The 26891-nt window shown below is 37.8% G+C and overlaps 1 long non-coding RNA gene across 1 annotated transcript; it reads left to right on the forward strand.

Annotated features, from left to right (window-relative positions):
- Positions 1 to 4370: 4370 nt before the first annotated feature.
- Positions 4371 to 18275, forward strand: LOC102009962. Its single transcript, XR_260987.1, has 3 exons — positions 4371 to 4463; positions 16013 to 16522; positions 17474 to 18275. It is a non-coding gene; the product is annotated as an uncharacterized LOC102009962 (long non-coding RNA).
- Positions 18276 to 26891: the final 8616 nt, after the last annotated feature.

Genomic DNA, 26891 nt, shown 5'->3' on the forward strand with positions numbered 1-26891 from the left:
ACGTATCCTTTAAGGCCTTATCTCTGGGGCGGGCAGCTAGTTGGCAAGGGGGTGCCTTGTTCATGGTTAGCTTAGAGTTAGTAAGAAGGCACGTGGGTGTTACTGTACTCTATAGTGACACTAAATTGAATAATGTAGTGACTGTAGCATGAGAACACATGTATGTAGCTGAGTACATTCTGCCTTAAAGTCAGCCAGCCCCCACCTTGCTTCCTGTATATTTTATTGGAGGTGAGAGCAGCTTATCGTCTGTGCTCCTGGCTTTTGGTCTGTGTCCTATGTGTCATCTCTTGGTGTGCAAGTCCCAAAGCCCTCTGGTGCATTTCTTTATCTGCTGTTGTTGTTGTTGTTTTCTACCCCTGTCTTTGACTTGCTTTCCAGGGGAATTTTTCCAGTAAAAGTTTTTTACTCCTAGTCAGGATTAGGTAGAAGACCTAAGGAGGACCCTGTTTTGTTTTGTTTTCTTTTCTTTTTTTTTCCATCTACAGACCTCTGTCCCTACATTCCCCCCCTGAGACATCCATCTAAATGCTGTTGGGGAAAATGATGATGGCAGATCTGGCTTCTTCAAGTGGAGTGGGGTAGCTCTGGGGGAATAGATGGACCTGCTGGGCCTGGGCAGGGGTCTGGCGCCTCTACTGTGGGCTCTGTCTGCATGACCACTTGGAGCTTGCAGACACTAGGCAAGAGTAAACACACTCTACCAAGAGATGAAAGCATATATGACAGAAACGTGAGTAATAGAATGGAAAGGCTGACTGGGGAAGGAGTCAGGTCAGATTCTGTTTTTAAGGGGTTGGAAGCTGGAGCTTAGACCTGTCCATGGGTGTAGCTAGAATCCGTCAGTAGGGGCAGTGACTGTCACCTCTTTTTATGTTTACCTGTGTCATCATTATTTATCTGGCTATGTCCTTTTGTTTTGGGGTGCTTAAGACCAAGTTAAAGTGAGACCTTTGTCAATTATAATTTGTCTTTAAAATGTAGCAAGGTCAGTTAAATCTTCTCAGGTATTATTACTTTTGGGTCCATAGTCAGAGTCTCTGAGCTCTTTCAGTTCCTTTTGTTTTTTTGTAAGCTTTATTGTTTTGCCTTTCACTTTCAGTTTTATTAAATACCTGGACTCTGTTTTAGTCTGTAACATGTGAAGTGAATATCAAGCCTTTGTTTTTCTGTAAAAGTATCCAATTAATTCAGTACCACTAGTTGGAAACATTAGGTAAGCATTTCTGCAGTTAATTGGAAGTTCAGGATAATGGTATCTTGTGCTAGTTGGGTTATAGATTAGCTTCAGACAGATGCCCAGGTGAAGGCATGCTCCAGGAAGACTGGTATATTTAAGGGTCATTCTCCTTCCTGGGGTGTAACGTTTTCGTGTCTCAGTTTGGGACCCACCACTCTTGATGGATGTTGATCTCCCGCTTCTGTTCTCTTTACCTGTGAAACTGCTAAAAGTTCTGCTGACTTCCTTAGCCTCTCAGCTACGACAGTACTCTCCAGTCAGGAAATGTTTGAGGGAGAAATTCGGCCTGTCTGCTTCACATTTCTGTTTGTTTCATCTTTGTGATCTTAGTTTGCTAAAATTTATTCCCTTGACAGTTTACACCATAGTGCTTACGCACAGATCTTATTTCTTTATTTTTGTTTAAAATTTTCAACTTGTTGTAAGCCAGAAAGTTCTTCCTAAAAGAATGAGAACCTAGTAAATTCCTGTTTTACTTACTCCTCCTACAGTGCAATAAAACGTGTTTAACTCCTTAGGAAGGGGTATAGCTCAGCAGCGCAAAGTCTGACTGGTGAAGTACGAGGTCCTGAGTTCAATGTCTGGTACAAAAAAAAAAAAAAAAAAATCCTTGTAATTTAACTCATTAAAAGTACTTAGTGACTTCCAGAAGCGTCTTTTAACGGGGCATATGTGGAATCAGCAGTGGTGGGTCAATGGAAGAACTCATTTTGGCCAGGAAAAGAAGTCCTTTATGCACATCTCTAATGATAATGCAGAGATGGTCTGACCCTGGAACTGGCTTTCCTGTTAAGGGGATGGTAGAGGTCCTCTGTGTTTGTTGGGTTGGTGCCTGGAAATGAATCACAACTGTTTCTGAAATACATACTGCCTAAACACAACAGAGGCTCTAAGCCTGATTTGGGGGGAATGGGAATATTGTGTCATCCCTTTAGATATTGATTTTCCCCCACATATTACTTTAGCCTAGGCCCTTGGTATTGACTAAGAGACAGGGGAAGCCAGTTTTAAGGGCACAGCTGTGTGGGTATGGGGAAGCCACAGGGCAGCAGTATTGTCCAGCTGCTCAAGTCAAAACAAAGATACCTTGTATTGCTTCTTGATATATTAGTTTGCAATATGCACAGTAATTATATTCATGTAGGGGAACTGGTACCTATGCAAATCTCATCTTAATTTTAACTTCAATTTTCCTTCCAACCTTTCCTTTCCCCTATCCCAAAATAACCCTTTTCCTCTCCATAATATCTATTTCCTTGTTTCCTATCATCTCTCTTTTTTATTCTATTCTTTAAATACATTTTAAGGCTGCTCGTACAAGGGAAACCATCCTATATTTAAATTTCTAGGTCTATTTTATTCCATTTAGCCTTATGGTCTCAAGAGCCATCCATTTTCCTACAAATTATTCAACTTTATCCTTCTGGATGACTGGATGGTTATTTTCTTTATTCATTTGTTCATGGATATACAAACTGCTTAAAAAATTTAACTGCTATGAAATCTAAATATGCATGTGTCACTGTAAGATGATGTCCATTTTCTTAGTTTTTTTATTCACATTCAAGCCTTTGAAGTATCTACATGTATGTTTAGTACATTTTGTGATGGTTACACAAGGCAATCGATTCTCTCTGTAATTGTTGGCACTTTAATGTTCTCCTTTCTTCCATGACTCTAGATAAGAATAATTATGCCAAAAGTGTAGGGAACAAAGTGGCATTATTCATGTATACATTTTTCAAGGATTTTCATACCTGATATTTTCAAACACTAGAGAAAAGAATTTGGACCCTTACTGCTTTTATGGCCATTAGTGATACAACTTAACTCATAATATACAAAAATCCCAGCCTTTCTGGAAAGTATGGCCTATAAATAACCTGCATGAGTATTTATAAAACAAACGGTCAATATTAGATTTGTAGGTCTCAGTCCAAATTCAAATCTCTGGAGGAAGGCCCAGGAATTGGCATTTAAATGTTTCTTACACAAATATGATTCATATACTTATTTAATATTTACAGTGGGACATTTTATCACATACATTACCTCATAGAACCTTCTGGGGTAGGTGTGAGTGTCTCCAATTTCCCCACAAGAAAATCGATACCTAGAATGGTAAACCACTGGCACACAATCATGGGCAAAATGAGCTGGGAAGCCCCCCAGTTCTCCTGATGCCAAACTGAACGTTTCGCTTTCACTACATCAGCCTTTTTCTCGAGAAAGAACCTCTATCTTAGAAGAGGTGTTGTCCACAAATACCTTTCCAGGCAGCATAACCCAGCACCTAACCTGTGCTCCGTGGCGGCAGTTACTGAGAAAGTACATTATAGCAACTTTCAGCACACGTGCTAGGCTTGTAACTTTCACTGTGCCCAGTTTTGTCAAGACATTTCAGAAGTCCCTTGGAGGAGGAGGTTCTGTATATAAAAGCCAGGGCATGAAGACAGCAATGGAACACATGCATGTGACAGCACAGTGGGAGAGCCAATGGGAACAGCGAGCCTGCTGCTGCTGGAACAGGCACAGGTGGCTTCTGACAACCTTCGATGAATGACTCAGCCTCAGCCTCATGTAGGTGGTGTGCATCAGATCCACTCCACAGGAACTTTCCATAAGGGACATGGAAAAGTGACAATGTTCTATTTGAGATCTTTAGCGTTTTGTTGGCCAGCAAATAAGTTATGGTAAAGACTTATCCTCTGCTAGCTGACTCAGCTGGCTGGCATTGGAGGCATTTCTTGTTAGTGTTGACATTCTCTCAAGCAAACACATGAAAATAACAGCCTCGGCCGTTATGGCTATTTACCTCCCACTGTATGCCACAACCTCAGCCAAGAGCGGTAAAACAACTACATTCCTTTATTTACCAAAATAAGCTCATGATTTGGTTTCATATCAGCAAACTAAAAATTACAGAGGTTAAATAACACACTATTGTTATGGTTTAGATCTGAAATGGCTCCTAGTAGCCCAGGTGTTTGGAAGGCGAACAGAGGACTCCGGTACCCAACTTGCTGTTAGGAGACGGGATCTGGCCGAAAGGGGCAGGTTGCTGTGGATGTGACCCGGAAGTAGATCTCCCTCCTCAGCTCCACCCTTCTCTCTCTGCTTCCTGGCCGCCATGACAGGAACAGCTTTCCTCTACTCAGGCCCATCTACCATGCAACTGTTTTTGCCTCAGAGCTGCCCACCATAGGCTACAGTTTCTGAACTTGTAAGCCAAAATAAATTTTTCTTCCATTAGGTTATTGGGGGTTATGTCTCAGTGACCAGAAAGTGACTAAGATACTCAGGGTCGCCTTTGCTAAGTCCTTGTGTTACTGCACTTAGAGCCCATTAACTCAATCACCTTACTGCATTTCTACCCCACAGTACATTAAGGATCTATTTTTATAGGATATAGATGTGAACTAAAACAAGATAGGATTTAAAACAAGTAAAAGGAAAAAAACATCATGGAAACTTCCCTTTAAAAGGTTCTCCTCACTGTAACCTACATGAGAATGAGGCTGGGAAGGAGAGCTGATGAATTCAGTCCATTTTCATTCCTGGAAGTCAAAATGGTTTGACTAACACGATAGAGTGGCCAATAATTGGGCTGTACATCCATTAGGCTATCTGGCTAGTAGAATGAGTATGGCTATTAATATGATAGAAGAGGCAAAGGGCATTAGAGGTCTAAAGAGAAAGTACAGTTTGGAGAGTGTGTGCTGGTAAATGCAGCACAGAAAGGAACATGGGGAAACTGGGTCCTACATAGCTCAATTTAACTCTCAGGTGAACCACGCGCAAAGAAAAGAGAAATGCAAAGGATGTAATCCAGGATGTAGTCCGAACAATGGAAGCCACATCAAAAGTGTTCCCTTGGGAGTTTTCCAACTCTGAATTTTGGGCAGAAGGAATGAGTTATAACTTAAGGCCTGCATCTTCAGAGGGAATTAGTTATAACCTAGGACCTTTGTCCCCTGAGTGGCTGTGACTCAAAGGTACAGAGCAACTTTATAGACTAGCTGTGGAGCAGGATGTTTTATTCTTTCATAGTATTGTTCTCTGAAGTTATGTAAAATTGTGTGCTTGTTAATGTTATTGGTATCATATCTGCACCTTCCTATTTTCTCAGTTCACAGTGATTACTGTAGCATTTTGGGGGGGCAATTGTCTCATACTATTAGTTTATTTGCATTCTTTTTCATATGAGACTTTATAGCAAAGAAGGAGTTTATATTATAAACATTAGAAACCCCCAAATAACTGAACAGTCTAGAATATAAAATATTTTAAGATAAATGTGGATAAAACATGACATAAGGACATTTTATTTGTCATATTCCCCAATACAATAATTCTCCAGAGACAGTGCTATTAAAGAATACCCAACAACCAATTCCCTAACGTTAACCACCAAAAATTTAGTAAATTATCCCAAACCCTGGCCTTTTCTTTGCTCCTAATTCAGTGGGTTGGCTGGATGGTTTTTCTTTTGTGGATTCACTCTTGAGACTGGATTCAGCTGGTGGGGTGGATGGGGTCTGGGGACAGAAGAAAGAGCTGCAAATCAGGGCCTCTCTCTTCTTGTTAGGGTTCACCTTGAAGGAGCCAGGCATGGTGAGTGACCATTGCCACAGCTCAGTGTGTGATGCCCACAGGCAAGGCACAAATATGTGCTCACCAAGTATTTACTATGCTCAGTTGTCCTGCTGGAACAAGCAGATCATGTAGTCAAGCCCAGTGTCAGTGTGGAAATGGAGAGTGTGAGAATGTTAATATTCTGTAGAATTCAGTGCTGGCTATTAATGTAACAATCTACATCACTGGCTCACTTTTTCACTGACTTCGTTAAGTGTTTTTACTCACCTAGTACTTTTACTTGATAGAAAGACCCAGGAGACTATAGAGTAAGTCATACTCAAGAATTGTTATTATCTGAATAAAAAGATGGAAGTGCTATGGTTATGTTAAAAGTGATTTCACTTGTCAAAGTTCCACGTTATTATGGTTGCCTCCAATCTACTCCCTTTTCCCACTGCATTCCCTCCCTTCCACTAAGTTACCACTTGCTATACAACCTTTCCTCTGTTTTCTCCTGTAGAACATGTGTCTTTTAGGGACTGCACAGCAAAGAAGAATCAAGTTTATAAATGATTTACTGCAAAAATCAGATTGGCTGTAGGAATTCACTCAAAAAGTCCAGAATTCCCAGCATGGGGCCACTGGGAAGGGTAGCCCGGAACTCTCAGAACATGAACTGATGCTGCCATCCTTTTCATCTTCAATGAAGCTTTCACTTTGTTTGCAAGACCTTTCAACTCATTGAATCAGGCCCACCTGGATTAGTTAGGCTAATCTCCCTGACTTCAGATCAACTGAGTATGTGATTATGGACATTGATCACATCTGCAAAATACCATATCAGTTACACTCACATTGGTGTTCAATTGAACAAGTGTAATCCAACCACACCAGCCCAGCCCAAGGGCAGCACAACAGGTCTCAGGACTTGCTTTACTGCACAAAGTCAAAACCTTTTTGGTTTTGTCTATCTGAATACTCACTGGTTGTTGTGAAATTTTTTTGTTTTGTCCGAATACTAGAGCTATTTTCTGCAGATTCCATGCTTGCTCCTGGCCTTTACACACAATATCTACTTCATCTTTCATTCCTATAACATTTTATTCCTACAGCTCCAGGGCATATTCTGCTTCACGTGCTAATTCTTAGATTACCTCACTTGCCTTTTCTCCCAGTTTCCTAATGAACAGGATTAAATCTGTAGCTCATTCTCTACATAAAATACTCTGTTTAGATATGAGGTGTGATGAAAAAAACCTATGGTGAATTTTCAAAAAAAATTTCAGTAAAAGATACATTGCCATTAATAATCCTGAAAATATTCCTCTCCCTTCAAAGACACTTATCCCATCAACCTTGCCACGTTCTGAATCAGTTCTGAAAATCCTCTTTCGTGAGTGTCTTTAATTGGCTTTTGTGGTTGCCTAGATGTGCTGAATCAATGAAAAATGTTTATAGAAATTTCAGTCAATTTAAAACATTGTGATGCGTTCTCATCCACCTCATTCACCAGACCTGCCCCTGTGCAATTTCTGGCTCTTCCCCAAAGTCAAAAGAATCACAAAAGGTAACTGTTTTGAATTGATTCAGACCATAGAAACATCTTCCTAATTTTAAGTCCAGCCTGAACAACTGAACAGAGTAGTGAGATCCTGTTTTAAAATTGGAAAAAAACCCCATAACACTTCTCTCCTCACACACATATATAAATATACACAATACTTCCACAAGGCAATGTACAGTTAATAACTGAGACAATATATATAAAGTGATAACACATTAGGTAACAATTATAACAAAATAGAAAAATTATCTTCCTATAAAATGGATTAATTCAATGTCAATATTAAGTCTTATAAAGAAAGTATAGTCTAAAAAGCAGTTGGCCTCTATCCTGATTACCTAGATATGAACACTGGACTTTGTTTCCTTGTTGTTTTATGAGGGATAGATAGGATTAGCATAATAGTGAACAGGTTCTCTGATCAGACCCCTGTTTGGCTCTGAGGTAGTGTTATATTTTGAAAGTGGAATGAGCCCTAAAGTCCCATATGCTAATAGCCTCGTCCTCAGTGTGGAGCTGCTGGGAAGCTGTGAAGCCCTGAAGCGGTAGCTCCCAGTGGAAGGAGGTTAGGTCACAGGGAGGCTGTTTCTATAGGGGATGCTGTCACTCTAGACCCTCCTCTTCCTCTCCCTATTGCTACTCTAATGTGAGCAGATTCCTTGACCATGGGCTCCTATGAGAAAGTCCTGCCTTACTCTTACCTCAGAAGCAGTGGTTCAACTGACCATGAACTGATACTTCCAAAATTGTGAGCCAAAGTAAATTTCCTTTTTTTCTAACCCAATAGTCTCAGGATTTTTGTTACAATAGTTCAAAGATGAGTAACAGAAAATTTTTAGTGAGAAGTGGGATTGTAGTTGTGGCTGTATGTGAGATGACATGGGGAAGCCCTTGACACTGGTTTGCAGAAGTCTGCAGTAGTCTGGAGCAGGCTAGGGAAGGCCGAGAATGCTGTAAACAAACACTAACTGGTGCTCTAGTGGGAACTCAGAAGACCAAATTCCTGATAAAAAGGCGGACAGCAATGGTTCTGCTCATGAGATTTCAGATATGAAGAAGGACTTTGTTAAGAATATAACTAAAGGCCAGTAATGTAGCTCCATGCCACAAGCACCTGCCTGGCAAGCGTAGGATCCTAAGTTTGATTCCCAGTACAAAAAAAAAAAAAAAGATTATAACTAAAGGCCACCCATATTACACTCTGGCAAAAAAAAAAGTCTGAATGTACTCTGTCCAGGCCCTGAGACTTTGAGGAAGCACAATTTAAAGACAGTGGACCAGTTTATCAGTGGAGGACATTTCCAGACATCACAGGATTCAGAACGTGCCATGGGCATTATGGGCAGCTTTCCCCCAAGTTGTCTATGAGAATCAAAGGGAAACAGTGGAAGTGTAGAAAACCCTGAAAAGCTTTCAGTTTGGTCAGGGTATATTCCAAGGTGCTCTGAGAAAATTGCAGTTGATGAAGAAATAGGCTCCATAAATTTTTGGCACCAGGGACCGGTTTCATGGAAGACAATATTTCTGTAGATGGAGAGTGAGGACGGTGTTAGAATGACTCAGGGCCATTACCTTTATTGTGCATTTATTTCTGTTATTACTGCATTGTAACACTTAATGAAACAACTATACAACTCATCATAACGCAGAATCAGTGGGAGCCCTGAGCTTACTTTCCTGCAACCAGAGGGTCTCATATGCAGGTTTGGGGTGAGAGTAACAGCCAAATGTGTTGCTTATGTCCAGGCTACTCTATGATCTTGTTTTTGGCTGCTTTGCAAATATAAGATGTTGGAAATAAAAGCAGGCTTTTCAGTGCTTTTGTGGTAATCTCAGAATATTCTGCCTTGATGTTAATCCAGAGCACATGGAGATTTGAAGTTGTCTCAAACATACTTTTAAAGCCTCTGTCTGAAACAGTTGAACATCTTCTAATACAGACAAAGCCAATTCACCTGGCTTAGTCACAAATGGGTCACAGATCCATTCTTTCCCTGTTTAGGGGTCTTGGGTGGCTGGAAATTAGCACTCAAACTCTTAAAAGCTAAGACAGGTGATCATGCACCAGCCGGGTGAAAAAAGGCTCATTCTCTTCAAATCTCTGCTTATGTTGAAACATATTCAAAATCACAAGTTCAGTCAACACACATGGTTCCTCTTTGGTTTGAGTGCAGCAGGTGTATCTGCCAATTTGAATACAGTTGTCATCCTTCCCTATAGTGACAGACTGAATTAATCGAGCAGGTTGAATATGTCACATGAGCAAGTGACCTATTCTGCAGTTACATATTTCCCAAAAGAAATCTCTGAAGTGGTGCTTGTAGCTCAAAAATTATGGCCACTGATTTACCTTAGAAAGCCACCTCCCTTCTGTGTATAGTGGAAGATATGTGTGCTCTGTGTCCATCTCTTCACGAGGTTGCACGAACAGATGCGATTTAAAGGTTTGTCATTTTTAATGTAGCTGCTAATTTAATTGCATCCTGCAAAATGATGTTAAATTCAGGTGAAATTTCCTGGGTAGCTAGCATTTCTCTGTAGATGACACAGGCTGTAGACTCATATTCTGAAGCAAATTCATTGACCTAATTAGTAAAACCAGAAAGCCATCTACTCATGGTAACTGCTCTGACCATGCACATACTGAAACAAACTAATTCAGATTTCTTAATTTGCCAACATTCAAAGGCTAAATATTTCCATATTTGTGATGCTGGTTCTCAACATCCTCATATATACCCTCCTGAGAAATATATTGCACAAAAGTAAGCCCTAGATTGGATACCACAGTGACTTATTAATTCCCTCTAACAACTATGCCTCAGTACTCGCTATATCATTAATTCATATAGCACTGATGGTAACCCAAAATGGAACCTGTGTCATCTTTTGAACTGCAGCCTTTCGTAACAATGAATTTCCTCATCAGTGGGAATAAGCCTTCACCAATAGTAGCAGATTTCTTAGTTTTAGTAAAGTAGGTAGGCACTGAGAAGGATGCTATTAGCACAGATGTATTTGACGAAGCAGTAGCATCTGATAATTGCTTCTGTTCTTCATGGACCTCTTTTATATCTTTTGAAAAACTCTAGACTTGTCTTTTATTTTAAAGAGAAAAAACAACAACAGAAAAACAGCAAAGACATAAACAAAACGACATGAAAACAATAAAAATGATACAGGATTTCAAAACAAGATGATAGGAATTAACAATGGTTATTATATTACATGTTGTTACATAGAGATCGCAGTTGAAGTGTGGCTTCAGTCTCAGAGGTAACTTTGGACTTAGACTTTTAAGCAATGTTAGAATAGTTAAGACTTTGGGGAACCTTGGAGACCGACTGAATACATTGTGCATTGTGAGATAAACAGTTGCCTTTGGGGTCCAGGAACTATTGTTTGTCTCTGGAACGTCCCTTCTTGTAACATCTTCTAAGTGCCCAGAGCCATTTATTTATTTCTGTTATCACTTCCGTGCATCTTACACTTCATTTCCTTCATGCAGGTGATAATTTCTCATCAGTCACATTCAACCCTTCAATGTTTCCTTCTAACATTTGTAGCTTCCTTATACTGTGGTCTCTTCAGTTTTGAAAGAAGGAGATCAGTGCAGAATCACTTGCAGGAAAACTCACAGCTATCTCCTTTCTGATCCATGGAAAGCACACAGAGGTCCTAGCCCAACTTTATTGGGAAGGCTGGATTGCTTCAGTGGAGACTTAATTCTGTCGCTAATGAGTACTTGGGCTAGTCAAAGCTGGTAATCATTAGACTTTGTAGACATGAGTCATAAACCAGTCATTTCCTCCCTCAAATTTCAGAAGATGCCTATCGAATTAGGTTTTCCAAACTTTGTAGGTATTTCTTTCTTTCAGATGAGAGCAGAGTAATCACCTCCCATGTCCTGGTTTTTCCAGTAGTTGACACAAAGTCATGGAATCAGGACACACTGAGGATTTATGCAAAACTGTCCTCATGAGTGCTGCAAACCAAGAAATACTTTCCTCTTGCTGGGTGTTTGCTCATGTTGCTCCCTTCTCTCTTACCTCTCCTAGGATCTCCTGGTCTACTCATGCCCTTGCTGTGTGTATCAGCAGTCATTTATTTTGGAAGTTCTTCTTAATGTTTCCTATTAGACCAATTTCCCCGAGTAGTCCCATATTTAATAGATCTCCTATCATAGACTAGTATTACATTTTCGTGTGTCTTCCAGTAGACTGTAAATTCTTGAAGGTACAAGAATCTGGGTGCTTATCTTATATTAGGTAGTAACATCATAGTTCTTATGATATTATTTCTCATTTGTAGATATTAAGTAGTAATCCATCAAATAAATATATAGATTCAATTAAAATGTGTGTCTATATGTCTGTCTGTGTGTACTAGGCTAAAGATATAAAAATAATTTTAGTTATAAGGATAAATACAAATGGTGAACCAAACAAAAGAATTCCTTTGCAATCCAAATAACTTTTATGTTTTCCTGAGCTTGATTTTCTTTTAACTGAATGTTTTTTTCTTTTCTGGATCTGCTTTTCTTGAAAGAGTTCTCATTTTTGAGATGTTTTTCTTTATTTTCCAGAAAAGCTCAACTGGTTTCTGTCTCACTCCTTCATATCATTCTTGGGGTAGGATACTTTGTCCCATGAATACATTTCTCACTCCCAGCATGGCAGTGAAGCCTCCTGTTCCATCAGGTTTATGTGCACAACAAGCCTGACTTTCTAAAAGTTACAACTTTATAAAAAAAAATGGCTTACATCATAAGGAATTCATACAAAGGCACCCTAAAGAATGTAATATTTTAAGCAAGTAAACTCTGTGCTCCTCAAATGATAGATAGTCCTGGTATTGCAGACTCCATCCTACCTACTCATGATTGCCAAGTCTATCTCACACATGTAAGGAGGGAATTGGTTATCATTAGTTTTTAAGCTTATAAGAAGCAACACCTTATAGTTGATCAAGCACAAAAATATGCAACATAAATATTTATGATGGCAACTTGTAATAAGGCCCAAATCATCCTCTCATTCAGATTTATTTTATTTCGTGAATCACCCTTTCTCTCCAGAGTTTTTTTTTTTTTTTGCTACACTTAGCTGAAGAGATATGAATAGTTGTCAAAACTTATTCTCAGAATAGATTGTATTCTTCCATCTCTTTCTTAAGCTCCTTGAGAATTTTTTCTGTGAGTTTTAAGGTGACTTCGTCTGTCCTTATTTGCATCCCTTTAAAGCACTTTAGCACTTTGAATTATAATTTAGTTTTCAGTTTATGTCCCTGATGGGATTTGATGTATGGAAGGATGCAAGCTTGTTTGTATTACTTTTGTATGCCCAGTGCCAGGTACTTCTTTTGCACTTTATCATTTTAGCTTTTCAGTACTGTTCACGTATTTAGTACATGATATCTACATTCCTTGTGCAGAGCTGGTGCATGCACATAAACCATCTTCCATCCTCTTCTCATCCCCTTTCCCCCCTCCCTCCCTTCCCTCACCTCTTGGTCCACCTCCTTTTGTGTGCACGTTTGCAGTACATCATGCCAACATTCCTGTGTGGAGTTGGTACAGACACACAACACATCCCAATTCCTTGCTCCTTATATATTTCATAAGACTTCATAGTAATGAAGGAGAAATCAATTCTACATTTATTATTCACATAGATGGCTTAATGTCATGTAAGAAAAATCTAGATGTCCAATTACCTTTATTGTTTCACTTGAACCTATCTTCATTTGCTGGATTCAAGAGTAGTTGAGAATTACAACAGTCTGAAATTTTCAGTTCTTGAGCTTGTTATCTTCCTTAATCCTCCTCTATTTGTGTTTATACCTTCATTTTATCCTATTCATCATGTTAAATTACATCAGTTTTTTTCTGTCTATTTTATGTATAGTGGCTTTTAATTTGAATAAACAGGTTAGGTGCTATAAATTCTTAATTACTTCCCCCAGGCATATTTATTCACCTGTCTACTTGTTCATTCACTCCTAAACATTTCTTAAATGTTTATTTTGTAACAGGCATTGGGTTAGGTGCTAGAAACAGGCAGACAAAGAAGCAGTTGGGATAAAAGGCAAATCTGAAAAAAGAAATAAGCATACTTCAATGTTAAAATCTTTCAGGTATTTTTTTGTCTTCTGTAACAAAAATTTCAACCTGGGAGAGCCCAAGCCAAAAAGAACTCTGAGTCAAGAGTCCATCCTGAGCTAGCGGACTGTCCAGTGACAGCCAGAGGGCCGGAGTTTGTCCTCAGTGACTGGGTCACAGGTCACTGTCAGTTGATGATTGCCTTGGGTGGTGTCAGTGGTCGGCTCATCAAGGTAACTAGCAAGAAAGCACTATGGATACAGAAATTTTCAGTGGTGTATTTAGAAAACAGAAGGAACCCAATGAGGAAGAGCGATTTCTACATATCAAGGGGCAAAATCAGAGATTTCTTAAATAAGGCTCACCTGGAATGTAAAGTCTTAAGCGATGTCTACGAGACAGGTGAAGTTGAGGGCAGAAACCAGGAAAATGGAGCAGCTGCACCAAAGGCTGGAGAAAGCCTCGCCTGCTGGGCTAAGGGAGTTGTGTGGGACTCAGTGGCAATGGAGCACAGCTCTATCTATAGATAAGAGAAAGGTGATTAAAGAAGTGAGGTCAGAATGAGACAAGAGGGGCAGCCAGTGTCCAAAGAATAGATTTGCTCTCTATATTCGCTACTTTCAAAGTTTTAAAGCAAGAAGTTTACCCTGCAATTAAGAATTGACACGGAAGCTCAGTATTACAAAGCGCATAAGACACTGGTTGTTCTTGTCTTGTTTTGGCTGAAGGCAGAAATGTGCATTCTGAGGCTGAGCTTATCCGGCTTGCTCTGGCCACTTGCTAGGTTCCTTGGGACACTGAGAACTACTGCACTAGATGGTGTGACGGTCAGTAACTGACAATGGTGTGTCGTAGCAAGCAGTCTCTTAAGAAGCCAGATTGATAAGGCCAGCACTTAAAATGAGATTAATTAGGAGACAATTTTAGGAGACCAGTGAAATGAAAAAGTTTTCCCCCTGATTTTTATTCTTTATTAGGCCGTGTTTGCAGAATACGATCACATTCCCCACGGGGAGTTGGTGCAAGCCCAGGACACATCTTAATTCCTATCCCGTCACCTTCTCCTCCCAGCCCTTCCCTCCCCTCCCTCGCTTCTTCCTCTTCCCAGCTGTAGAAGATCTAGCTCCTTATTTCCTGTTGTCTTTCGCTTTGTTTTTTATTTGTATTTGGGTTTCTCACATAAGAGAAACTACATGGGACTTAAGCTTGTGTATCTGATTTATTTCACTTAACATTATGATTTCAAGTTCCAGCCATTTTTCTACAAATGACTCAAATGTCCCCATCTCTATGGCAGAGTAGCAGTCTGTTGTGTATGAATGTAGTTTTGTCCAGTGATAGACATATTGACATTTTATGAGCTATTACGGATTGTGCTGCTATAAACAGGGGCTATGCATGTATTGAATTGTAGAGCTGGGATAGAGAGCTGGAAGAATTCCAGCACAGTTTCTTGAAAATAACAATTATGTAGGATTTAAAGATCCTAGTTCATAATGATACATACAACAATACAGATATGTCTCAGATATATACTTGGTTAAATAAGTCAGACATGAAAAGGTACATAATGCATTATTCCATTTTACATGAAATTTTAGGAAAGGTGTACTAATCCTCATAGACAGAAAATAAAGCAGATTACATATGCCCAAGTGTGGAGGACTGGTTGCATAATAAGTCAGGAGAACGTGTGCTGACTGAAATAATATAAATCTTCATCGCTGTGGCTTCCTGGGACATGAAGTTTTCAAAAATTAGCTAATTACATACTTTGAGTGACTTGTATTTCTTATAAATTATATCTTGATAAAGTTTTAAAAAGAAAGATTTGAAAAAGAAAAATAAATTTCTTACTTCAGACTTGGGTCTACCTCAAATTTATTGTGACTGATACTTTAAAAAGAGATGAGATGACAGAGGAGAAAATGTTACTTACTCTCCTCAAATTGGGCTTCAGAAAAAATCATGAAAAGTTACAATTTATATGTTATTCTTGTTAAAATAACCTGTCCTCATTATCTAGAAGTATTTATAAATCATGTATTATTCATTAGACCTAGGTGGTTAAAAGAAGGATAGGGCATTTTGAAAATTTAAATTAAATAGCCTTAAATCATTCATTATTTAATGCTAATGCCAAAATAAAGAGCTGGTAAACATTTTAGATATTCTAGACTTTTAGAGTTGCATGTTGCCTTAGTGATCATCTAGAATAATGAATGATATACCAAACCTTTACTGATATTTCAAACTGTCTATGTCAAGGCATTGATATTCTATCTGAGCACAACATGAGTGATTTGAATTAGATTTGAATATGTGTGTATGGGACAAGAATGGAGCCTGGGCTCATCTTTTAAAAGTTCAGACGCTCAGGAAAAAAATGGGTGAATGAGTAGAAGAGAGCCTCAAAGGACATTTTTTATGCTCCTTGATAAGTAAAAGTGGTTGTAGAAGACAAAACAAAGAAAAAGCCATTATTGTCCTTATTATCTTGTAATGTTTGCTTTGTGTCTGTTTCTTGCAGAAAAGTACATTTATTGTCTGAGAAGAGGCGTCACAAGTTGGCGTTAGTAAAATTTCCATCATCTATGGGGTGACTTTCTGTTTATACAGTCTCAAAATTTCATTTTATGAAGCTATCAAAAAATAATACATTTTGTAGCAACAAATCCCCATAAACTGCATTTCAGAGTGATGCAACAAGAATGCCGATATCAAGGAAAAGAACACCGATACCATGGTTTATTGTGAGATATATAACTACAGCAACCAAATGGGGTAGGGAAGCATTACCAGTGTACCTCCTCTCAACCACAATTAGAGCATCAGTTGCTGGGGGATATTGAAATGAGAAGCACTGGAGGAACTGGAAGTGCAGTGGCCTGAAGATAAAATCAGTTCACAAGTTCAAATGAGAGTGGCGACGGTCTGTCCAGTGGGTAGGAATGGGAGCTACTCGAAATTCCCAAATCCTTCAGTGGAGATGACAGTTGTACTTCTACAGCTCTGTTTTTAAAACATTCTTCCATGACAGGTCAGTCCCTTACCCCTTCCAATTCACATCGATTCCTTCTTTCAAAATTTTTATTACTATGTGTTTGCTATGTACAGTAAATGTGTTCCTCATCGACAGTTGGTACACACACATATTCTTCTTTATGATCACTTTTGAATTGAGTTAGAAACTTGATTTTGTATGCCCTGAATCCATTACATGTTGACTCTTGCAGCTTCATCTTTCTTGCCTTCTTGGAGGGCAGTCTTATTTCTCTCACTTTGAGTTACTTTCTTAAAGATGACAGCAGTTGCAGGTTCTTCAGAGAAGCTGTGTAATAATTTTGGTATTTCCCATACTCCAGACCAGATTTCTTGTAACATACAGTAATTAATGCAGAATTGTTGATTATTTGACTTCTCTGCATGACTCAGTGTGAATTCCCTCATCAGTCAAAACTAGTATCCATATGATTAGTATGATGAATACTTGAAATTTTATATATATATATGTACGTGCATATATATATATACACACACAGACATATTTTAAAGCTTCCCTGAGTAGGCACTTGCTTCTGGTCAATGCTAGTGATGTACTGCAAATATTTTAGTTCAAAGTATTTCTTTTCCTCTATTTAATAAAATATTTATTTTGTTGGTATTGCTCAAAACTCTACTGTAGTTATTAGAAAAGCAGAAAAACTGCTAAAACCAATTGTTGGGAGGCCTCCAGGGTCAGCTGTAGCCAAACATTTTAAGATTACTTCCATAACATGCTCAGAGAACCACTGTGAGGACTGCAGCCTCTCTGATCAGGACTCCTGGAAGTCAGGGATTCCTGCTTCCAGAACCACCCCAGTTCTGCTAGGACCTTAGCATGGAGTAAATAGGAGAGCATTGCAATTACTAGCTTCACTCTTCATCTTGGCAGTTAAATTTCATTGCAGTAAAGTGAATATCCTTTAATTCTCCATCTCATTCCTTACAGATGTGGAGACTAGGTGCTGAAACTTCTGGTAAAGCTGAGAATAGAAAAGTTCTGAGATGTCATAAATTTACTGACAAAGGCTGGAAGGTGGAAAAGAGAAATGGGGGAAATCAACCAGCTGACAGCTATGGGCTGAAGAACACAAAACACTTTTTCACATTTTTAAAGAAGACCTGAAACCTGAACTCAAATTCCATCATGACCACTGGGCACCATCACATCCTCCGACAGCCCCAGACAGTCCAGAAGCCATCATTATTTCTGTCTGTGAACTGTTTTCCTAACCCAAAGCTTTCCTTGCTCTGCATTATCCTAGCTCTTTCATCCATGACCAATGTAAGATCAATGTACACAATTTTTTGTTATAAAAACACACTGCCCTCTACCCTGCTATTAGTACTTGTAGGAACATATCTCAACTTCCTGCTGAGAAGTCTTTGTTTTCAACTCCCCACCCCCAAGGTAGTGGGTTATAAGAGCCTTACTTGACAAGACAATGCTCAGCATTGGCTGTTCTCTACCCTCTGTCTTCTCATCTTCCACCTAGTCCTTCCTCCTCTAGTAAAACTACCAGCAACAACTTAAGCCACACGATGACATCATCTATGTTTCTGGCTTCCACAATGCAAGCAGCTCATGAATAAGTGAAAATTCACTCACCTTTAAGTTAAAACAATTGTTGCTTTCTGTAAGTCACACAAAAGAATACAAACTGCACCAAGATCATAACTTTCAGCAATCTGTTTATTTTATCCTCCAATGAAAAATTTCAGTAGTCATAGAAACATGGTTCTGAGCAATCTGCTCCACGAGAAAAGGTAATTTTTTGTTTCTCTCTATGCCATTTTTTTAAGAAGGAAAGAGACTATATTCACCTATAACTGAGACAGTCATTATCCAGCAAATAAAATATAAAAAAGAAGATTCAAAACAAAACAAAGACCATGATTCAGCTGTTGTGCCTAGCAGGAGAAAATATAATCAATGGAAGAAATTGCTGCAAAGCCCCACAGATAAATAGTCTAAGATATTGTTATGTTATTTAAAGTATTTTTGGAATATTTTTTCCTTTTGATAAAGCTGGTTAGCTTACCTGGGATGACAGTAAGCGTTTAATGGAGGAAACAGAACCAAGACTATTTGTCTGTCAAGGAGTTTCTCAGGTGATTTATTTGTGGAGGCAGAGGTGCATTCTCAACGGGGAGATTCTCCTTAATAGGACACTAACAAGGTACATGTATCTCATAATACCAGTCCATTCCAATGACCAAGAGAAAGTGAAGAAGGAAAACAAGAAGTGTGAGAGGGAGAGTGAGAGCTGGATTTCAATGGTACATCCTAGGAATGCTTTAGTCTGACGTAGATTTTCTAGTAATAACTGCAGATTGAAGGAGGAAGGGGTGACCCACCCTGATATGCATCTTCAGGCGATGGTAGAGGATGTAACAAAACAAAAATGTAAGTTAGAAGCATGTCTGGAGGGAAGAATGACTAAAAAGGAGTCCTGTGTGCTTGGAATTGTCAGCAGGAGTGGGAGAGGAAATGTGGTGTAAGAGATTCATTGAGCCAGGGAGTGTAATGCCCTCACTCCAGCCATTTCAAAGATATCCATTAAAGTCTTCAAAATAAACACAGATCAGAAAAGGACAGAAATTTCCTTATGCCGATACAGGAAGACTACAACAATCATTTGGACATACTGTACATAAAGGGGAGATGTTGACATTGTTCTCTTTAATATCAGGGGCAAGTCAATGATGCTCAATTTTTCATTTTCACCATGTTAACATTGCTCTGAAGGTCCTGGTCGGAATATTTCACAAAATCCAAGCTACAATGATAGAAAGAGAAAAACCTGTCAGGATTGAAGATGATATAATTGTTATTAAAAGTTGCTACTGAGAGTTGGGCCATGGTGGCATAGAGTTGAAATCCAAATCACTTGAGAGACTGAGGCAGCATCTTAGGTTCACACCATAAGTCTGTGAACAGCCTGAGCAAAGTACTAAGATGCCATCTTCAAAACAAAAACCAACATAAAAACGTCACTGATTCCATGGATGATGTATTAAGTTAAAAGTTTTGTGGAAGTAATGGGTGCCAAAGAAATATGTAAAATAAAAGAAATGTTTTATTAGAATATATGATTTAACACTCGTGAAATCCAGGAATAAAGCTCAAATAAAAGTTCATGATCTCTGTTAAGAAGATAATAACACTTATTTGAAGACATTATAGAAAGCCAAAATATGGGAAAATATCCGTGTCTTTAATTAAGAACATCCCTTATGATAAAACCACTTCTCCATAGAATAATTATGATCAACATTTCCATAGGGCCATTGCAGAGTTTTACAAACTGGTTTTAAACATTACTTAGGGGAGTAAAAGGACAAAATAGCCCGAAGATGAATGGTGTCTTTATTATAATATGAGTTACGATGAAGCTGTGGTAATTTTAACGGTGGGAATTGGTTTAAAGACTGTTTTACACAAATAGAATGGAACCGTTCAGAAATTATTACAGGCATACATAGAATTTTAATTTAATTTATGACAGTGAGTAGTGTAGATAAATAAAAAAGAATGAGATTTTCCATATATAGTTCTTAGATTGCTAGTGTAAGACTAACTTTACATCATTCAATCAACTGAAAATTAATAAAAAGAGAAATAGAGACCTCTATCAGTATTAAAGGATAGGCATGGGATAGATTTCACAGCAGAGAAGAGTTTATTAAACAGGAATCAAACAGTGAAAAACAAAAGTGAAATATTGATAAAAATATAATTAAATTAAAATTAACTTCTGACCATCACAAGACATCTTGAAGATCACAAAATACAAGCTAAGAACAGAAAAATTTCAATAACAAATGAAAACAACCTACAGATGCTATGGAAATTCAGAAGATTTTTTTTCAGAAGATTATCAATACCTACTTAAAAATCTTTACTCTTATGGGATGGAAAAAAACAGCAGAAAGGAACAGATTCCTAGATGCATATGAATTACCAAAGTTCAATCAAAAGGATGTAAAAATTCTGAATAACACAATATCAGTCAATAAAATTGAAAATGTAATTAAAAATTTAACAGCAAAGAAAAGCCCAGGTCCTGATGAATTCATGGCTGAATACGACAAGAAATTTAGAGAAGATTTAATGACAATACTCCTCAAACTCCTTAATGAGATTGAGAGGGAAGCAATACTCCCTAACTCATTTCTGGAGGCAAGTATTACCCTGCTTTTAAAACCAGAGAAAGACCCAATCAAAAAAGAGAACTACAAGCCAATCTCCCTAATGAATATACATGCAAAAATCCTTAACAAAATATTAGCAAACAGAATACAGCAAATCATTAAGAATATTGTACACCATGACAAAGTGGGGTTTATCCCAGGAAAACAGGGATAGTTCAACATACATAGATCAATATTAATGTAATACACCATATCAACTGCACTAGAGACAAAAAGTCACATGATAGTCTGAATAGATGCAGAAAAAGCTTTTGATAAAGTCCAACATTTATTCATGATAAAAACCCTACAGAAAATCAAAATAGATGGCCTTTATCTCAATCTGATAAAAGTCACCTATGACAAACCCACAGCCAACATCATACTAAATGGACAAAAACTGAAAGCTTTAACTCTAAAATCAGGAACAAGACAAGATGTCCACTCTTACCACTTTTATTCAGTATAGATCTGGAAACATTAGCCAGAGCAACTAGATAGGAAAGAAAAATAAAAGGAATACAGATAGCAAAGGAAGAAGTGAAATTATCATTATCTGCACATGGCATGATACTCTACATAGAAGACCACAAAAACTCCACCAAAAGATTTCTAGATTCAATAATCAAATTCAATAGTGTAGCTGGGTAAAACACCAAAACTGAAAAATCAGTAGCATTCCTTACACAAACAACAAATTCACTGAAAGAGAAATTAGAGAAACTGCACCCTTCACAATAGCATCCAAAACAATGAAATACTTAGAAATCAATTTAACAAAGGAAGTAAAAAGTCTATATATTAAAAATTACAGTACTTTGGAAAATGAGATTTAAAAGGATGCCAGAAAATGGAAAGATATCCCTTGCTCATGGATAGAAAGAGCCAACATAATAAAAATGGCCATATAACCAAAACTATTATACAGCTTTAATGTAATACTGATCAAAATACCAATAGCATACCTCAAAGAACTATAGAAAACATTCCTAAAACTCATTTGGAAACAGAAGAGACCTAGAAAAGCAAAGGCAATCCTGGGCAACATAGGCAAAACAGGAGGCATCACAATCCCCAACTTGAAATTATACTACAAGGCTATTGTGATAAAATCAGCATGGTATTGGCAAAAAAAGACCTGAGGATCAATGAAACATGTTAGAAAATATAGAAACAACTAAAAACCTTTCAGCCAAATTATCTTTGAGAAGGGGGCCAAACCTGTTCACTGGGAGAAAGATAGCCTCTGTAATACATTGTGCTGCAAAAACTGGCTCTTTATATGCTGAAGAATAAAATTAGACCTACATCTATCACCATGCACTAAACTAAAGTCAAAGTGCATCAAAGATCTAAATATGAAAACATAAACACTAAGTTTACTGGAAGAGAAAGTAGGTAAAATCTTAAAGACATAGGTGTAGGCAGAGAGTTCACAAACAAAACCCAAACTGCACAAGAAATACTTCAAAGAATCAACAACTGGGATCTCGTCTTACTGAAAAGCTTCTGCACATCAAGAGATAAAAGACGATCCATAGAGTTAAAAAAAAAAATAACCAAGTGGCCCCCCCCTAAAAAAAAACTCCAATTAAAAAAAAAAAAAAAATGAAAAAAAATCAGAACCCCAAATTCAAAGACCCATTCAAAAAATGGGTATCTGAGATGAATACACACTTCTGAGATGAAGAAATACAAATGGCAAATAAATATTTGAAAAAGTGTTCAACATCATCGGTCATTTAAAAAATGCAAATTAAAACAACACTGAAATTCCATTTCACCCTAGAAAGAATGGCTATCATGCAGAAAATCAACCAATAACAAATGCTGGAAAGGCTGGGGGGAAAAAGAAACCACTTTCCCCTGTTGGGGGAGTGTAGACTGGTGCATTCACTGTAGAAATCAGTGTGGACATTTCTCAAAAAGTTAGGACTAGTGGTCTCATTTGACCCAGTTATTCCCCTTCTGGCTATCTTCCTAGGAGAATTAAAAACATACTACAGTGATAGATGTGCACCCATGTTTATAGCAGCACAGTTTCTAATAGTTAAATCTTGGAAACAACCCAAGTGCACATCAATTGAGAAATGAATTTTTTAAAATGTGGTATTTTTATACAATGGAGTATTACTCAGCTATAAGAAAGATAAACTTGAGGCTTTTATACTTAAATGGATGCAACTTAAGACCATACTCATAAGTGAAATAAATTAGAGTTACATGTGTAAATATCATATTGTCTACTGGTGTGAGAAACTAAAAGAGTAAATTAGGTCTACAATGTACAATAGATGTTGTGATTGTGAATGAAGTATTGTGAAATGGAAAGAAGTTGTTCAAAATGAAAAAGGAACTAGGACGGGTGAAGGAGGAAAGGATGAAAGGGAAAAGAGAAAAAATGCAAGTCAGTTACAGTGTTAGTGTCTCTTAGTTCACTGAAAAGGAAGGTTTGTGCTAACATTGATTGGAGGAATTTTTATGGCCATAACCTGTATTCTGAGCAACTACTTTAAAGAAAAGCACTTGCAATACATTAACTATTGTTATTCTTTTATTATTATGTTACAAACTTTTTTAGCTTTTTTCCATAAAATAGAAAAAATAAATGAAACTGACAGAGGATTATTATCCAAATCAATCAATAAGTAAAAAAAAAAGCAATTAAAATTGGACAAAGAATTCTAACAGGCGCTTCAACAAGGAGGTACATGAATGACCTTTGAATACATGAAAAGTTAGCAATTCTAGCAGTGAATATTGACATCCCAATAAGGCATTGTTTTTAGACACCGTGTGTTGGCAAGCATTGTACAAATGCTTTGGAAGAGATTTTTCCAGTGTGTGGTGAGTTTGAACAGGCACAACTCTGCTTCAGGATGTATACCTGGGGGAAATCCTGCATGTGTGCCGAAGTCAATTTATAAGGAAGTGAAATTAGCAGTACATAAACATCTGACATTTTCAATGGCTGTATGCTGCAGATTAAGCAATTGTGCTATAATCATTTGATATATTGATATTAAATAGTGACTGTCATGACAGTCTTTAAGTGTATTAATGCAATTTTCAAAACATAATATTCCAAGGTATATATCAAGGAACCACACAGTACATTATCATCATCTAAATATTAGAATATGCAGTACCAATTATATATTTCTTAAAGCTGGTAAAATATATGAAAATGTATAAGGAGGTGCAACGGTTGATTATTATAAAAATACAGTGTTGGTTTCTTCTTGAAGTGAATGAGTTGCTATGATTGAGAAAGACAGGGGTGTGAAGGAATCTTCTAAAACACTAGCCAGGTTCTAACTTGGTCTGTGGGTCTCTATTTATTCCTTTAGTTAATAGTTTTTATATTGAAATATGTTTTAAAAGCATCTAACCCTAATATATAAGTATTAATCAAGTTTGTTCAGAGAAACAACCAATAGAAGATTGATTGAATTTTGAGGATCAGCTCACTAGATTATGGAGGCTGAGCAGTTCACAATCTTCCATCTCCAAGCTGGAGGACCAAAAGAGCCAGTAGCTTAACTCATTTCTACTCTGACCATCTGAGAACTGGGGAAACTAACAGTGTAATTTCCAGAAACCAAGACCAGCGAATCAGGGGCTCCACTGACTGAAGGCAGGATACGTTGGATGTCCAGCTAAAGAAGAGAGATTGCAAATTTACCCACCTTTCTTCCACATAAAATTAACTATCACATTGTCTATATTCATTAGCCTTTCATTGCTCAGATGTCATATTCAACATACACACATTCAAGGGTTTCTTTTTGTTCATGGTTTTAGGGGATTCAGTCCATAGTGAGTTGGCTCCCAGGAAAGAACATTATAGTGGAAGACCATGGTGGAGCAGAGTTACTTAGTTCGTGGCAGCCAGGCAGCAGAACAGGAGAACAGTGCCCATCTGAGACTGAAGGCCTGGAAGGTCCCTGGGGAGTCAGTGGCATTAGATCACAATGAAAGGCTAAAGAAGCAGAAGTCTGAGGTCTACAGGTGATGGCAGGAACAAAAGATGCAGAATATTTTGAGGATCAGCTCACAAGAGACAGTACAAGTGTTTGTCCCTTCCTTTCGTTCCATCCAGGTCACAAGCCTACTGGATGGCACCATCCACAACCAGAGTGGGTCTTCCCAACTCAGTTTGCTGCCTACATGATGTCAGTCATCTCTGGAAGCACCACACAGACACACCAGGGAGTGTGCTTTACTGATCTCCTAGGCATTTTTTAACCCAGTCAAGTTGACATATCAGAAGTATTTTGACACAAAAATGAACCATTGCTACTTATTTGTCATTACAAAATGAGCACCTCACTTAGAGATTTCTAAACTATCTCAGCACAGGTTTTTACACAAAATACTTTCATGAATATATTCACATGTGGCTGGCTTTTTGGGGTGGATTTGCATGCCAAAACGTTTCAGCTTTCCCCCAAAATCTACACTGTCCATGAACCTTGTTTTCTGAGAAGAAGTTAAATGAAAGGGGTTTTATCATATTGCAAATATTCTGTTTTACCTGTTTCAACACAAAAATCCTTTGGACTACGGAATCCTAGATCAGAAATTCTGCTGAGTGTTTTATAGATATCTCTCAGTGCTTGTGAGCTCATGATGTAGTTGCTGTTCCTTCTAATTTGCAGATAAGAAACACTATCAGGGTGATTAAGTAGTTTATGTATGACCACCTTACTAAAAAGTAAAAGTGATTGTGAGAATCAGTGCCTGTCCTGTATTCTGAAGCCAAATATCTTCCCATAAAACATAGACAATTTAAAAGGGGACTGAGATTGCCAGGCACCAGAGAGGCCAAGCCCAATGTTCTTGAAGGAATAAAAGCTAATATTTGATAAATCAGGGCATAAACAAATGAATTTCCTAAAATATTTCCCCAACCTGAATGTCATTTTGTTTCTAGTCTGTGATTGTTTTTCCACCTTCAGTTATGTCATTGTGTGGTCAAGAAAGCAAAACCTCATTTAATAATTAGAAATCACTTTTTCTTATACATGGAAAATTTTAGACAACGTACCAAATAAACAATTAAGCTCTAATCCATTCCTCATATTTTTCTTTTTTCTCCATGATTATATATTGTGCCTAAAAGAATAGGATTTTAACAACATAGCTTACAGGTAGTGGAAACCAGTGCTGGTAATAAACTCTGCTATGAAAGTATTTATAGGATATATGTTTCAAGTTATAAAACAGGAGTTAGTCCTCTGTATTACCAATTCAATAATTTCATAAGATGGCGAAATTATTGTAGAAAATCTATGTTGTATTCAGTGACATTTCCTCAAACTCAACTACACTCATCTTGCAGAGTGGAGAGGCTCTTTCCATTGAAGTAGCTCTGCATGTTGAATAATTACTACGCTTCAATGGTTTCTTAATTCATAAGCAAGATGAATTTGATAAACAAGCAACTGTCCTAGTCCCCAAGACCTCTATCTACTAGTTTGGAAATATTTTGCTCATAAAATCATAAAGCTTTTATTATAGAATTAGTGAACTGGAGAAGAACATTTATTTGCATGTCATACATGTAGCATAGTTTTGAATCTATTAATAATGAAACAAATACTTAGATTATATCTGAATATAATTTCAAGGAGATGCACAGAAATTGGTGGTGAGAATGAGCCTACTGGAAGGGCAGTGATAGTTTTCATGGCAAGGCAGCTACAGATTACACTGTCTTCTGTCTCAAACAGTGGAGAAAAGACAGATTGTCCATCTTCTGGGCAATTTATAGTCAACATCAATGAAACAATCATTTGAATAAATTCACAATTCCTTCCTTCGTCCATCCCATGGGCCCTCCCTCCCTTCTTTCCTTCCCCTTTTCTTTCCTTCTTTCTTTCCTCCCCCTCTCTCCCTGCTTCTTTCTTTCTTCCTTCTTCCTACATTCCTTTCTTCATTCATACTTTTTCCTTCCCTTCCATTCCTTTTCCTTCTAATTTAAAGAGAAGAAAAACAGTGAAAACACAATTATTGGATAATTATTATTACTATTACTATGTTACAGAAATCAGACCAAACACGGGAAGAAATGGCACTGAGAAGGTTTAGGAGGCAGTTTGTGACACTGTGGGCCTTACGGGGATCTCTCCCAAAGAGTCAGAGCCCCACTCAGTGGGGTTTGGGGACTT

The sequence above is a fragment of the Chinchilla lanigera genome, unplaced genomic scaffold (assembly GCF_000276665.1).
Source record: "Chinchilla lanigera isolate Chin_1 unplaced genomic scaffold, ChiLan1.0 scaffold00022, whole genome shotgun sequence".
Taxonomy (NCBI): domain Eukaryota; kingdom Metazoa; phylum Chordata; class Mammalia; order Rodentia; family Chinchillidae; genus Chinchilla; species Chinchilla lanigera.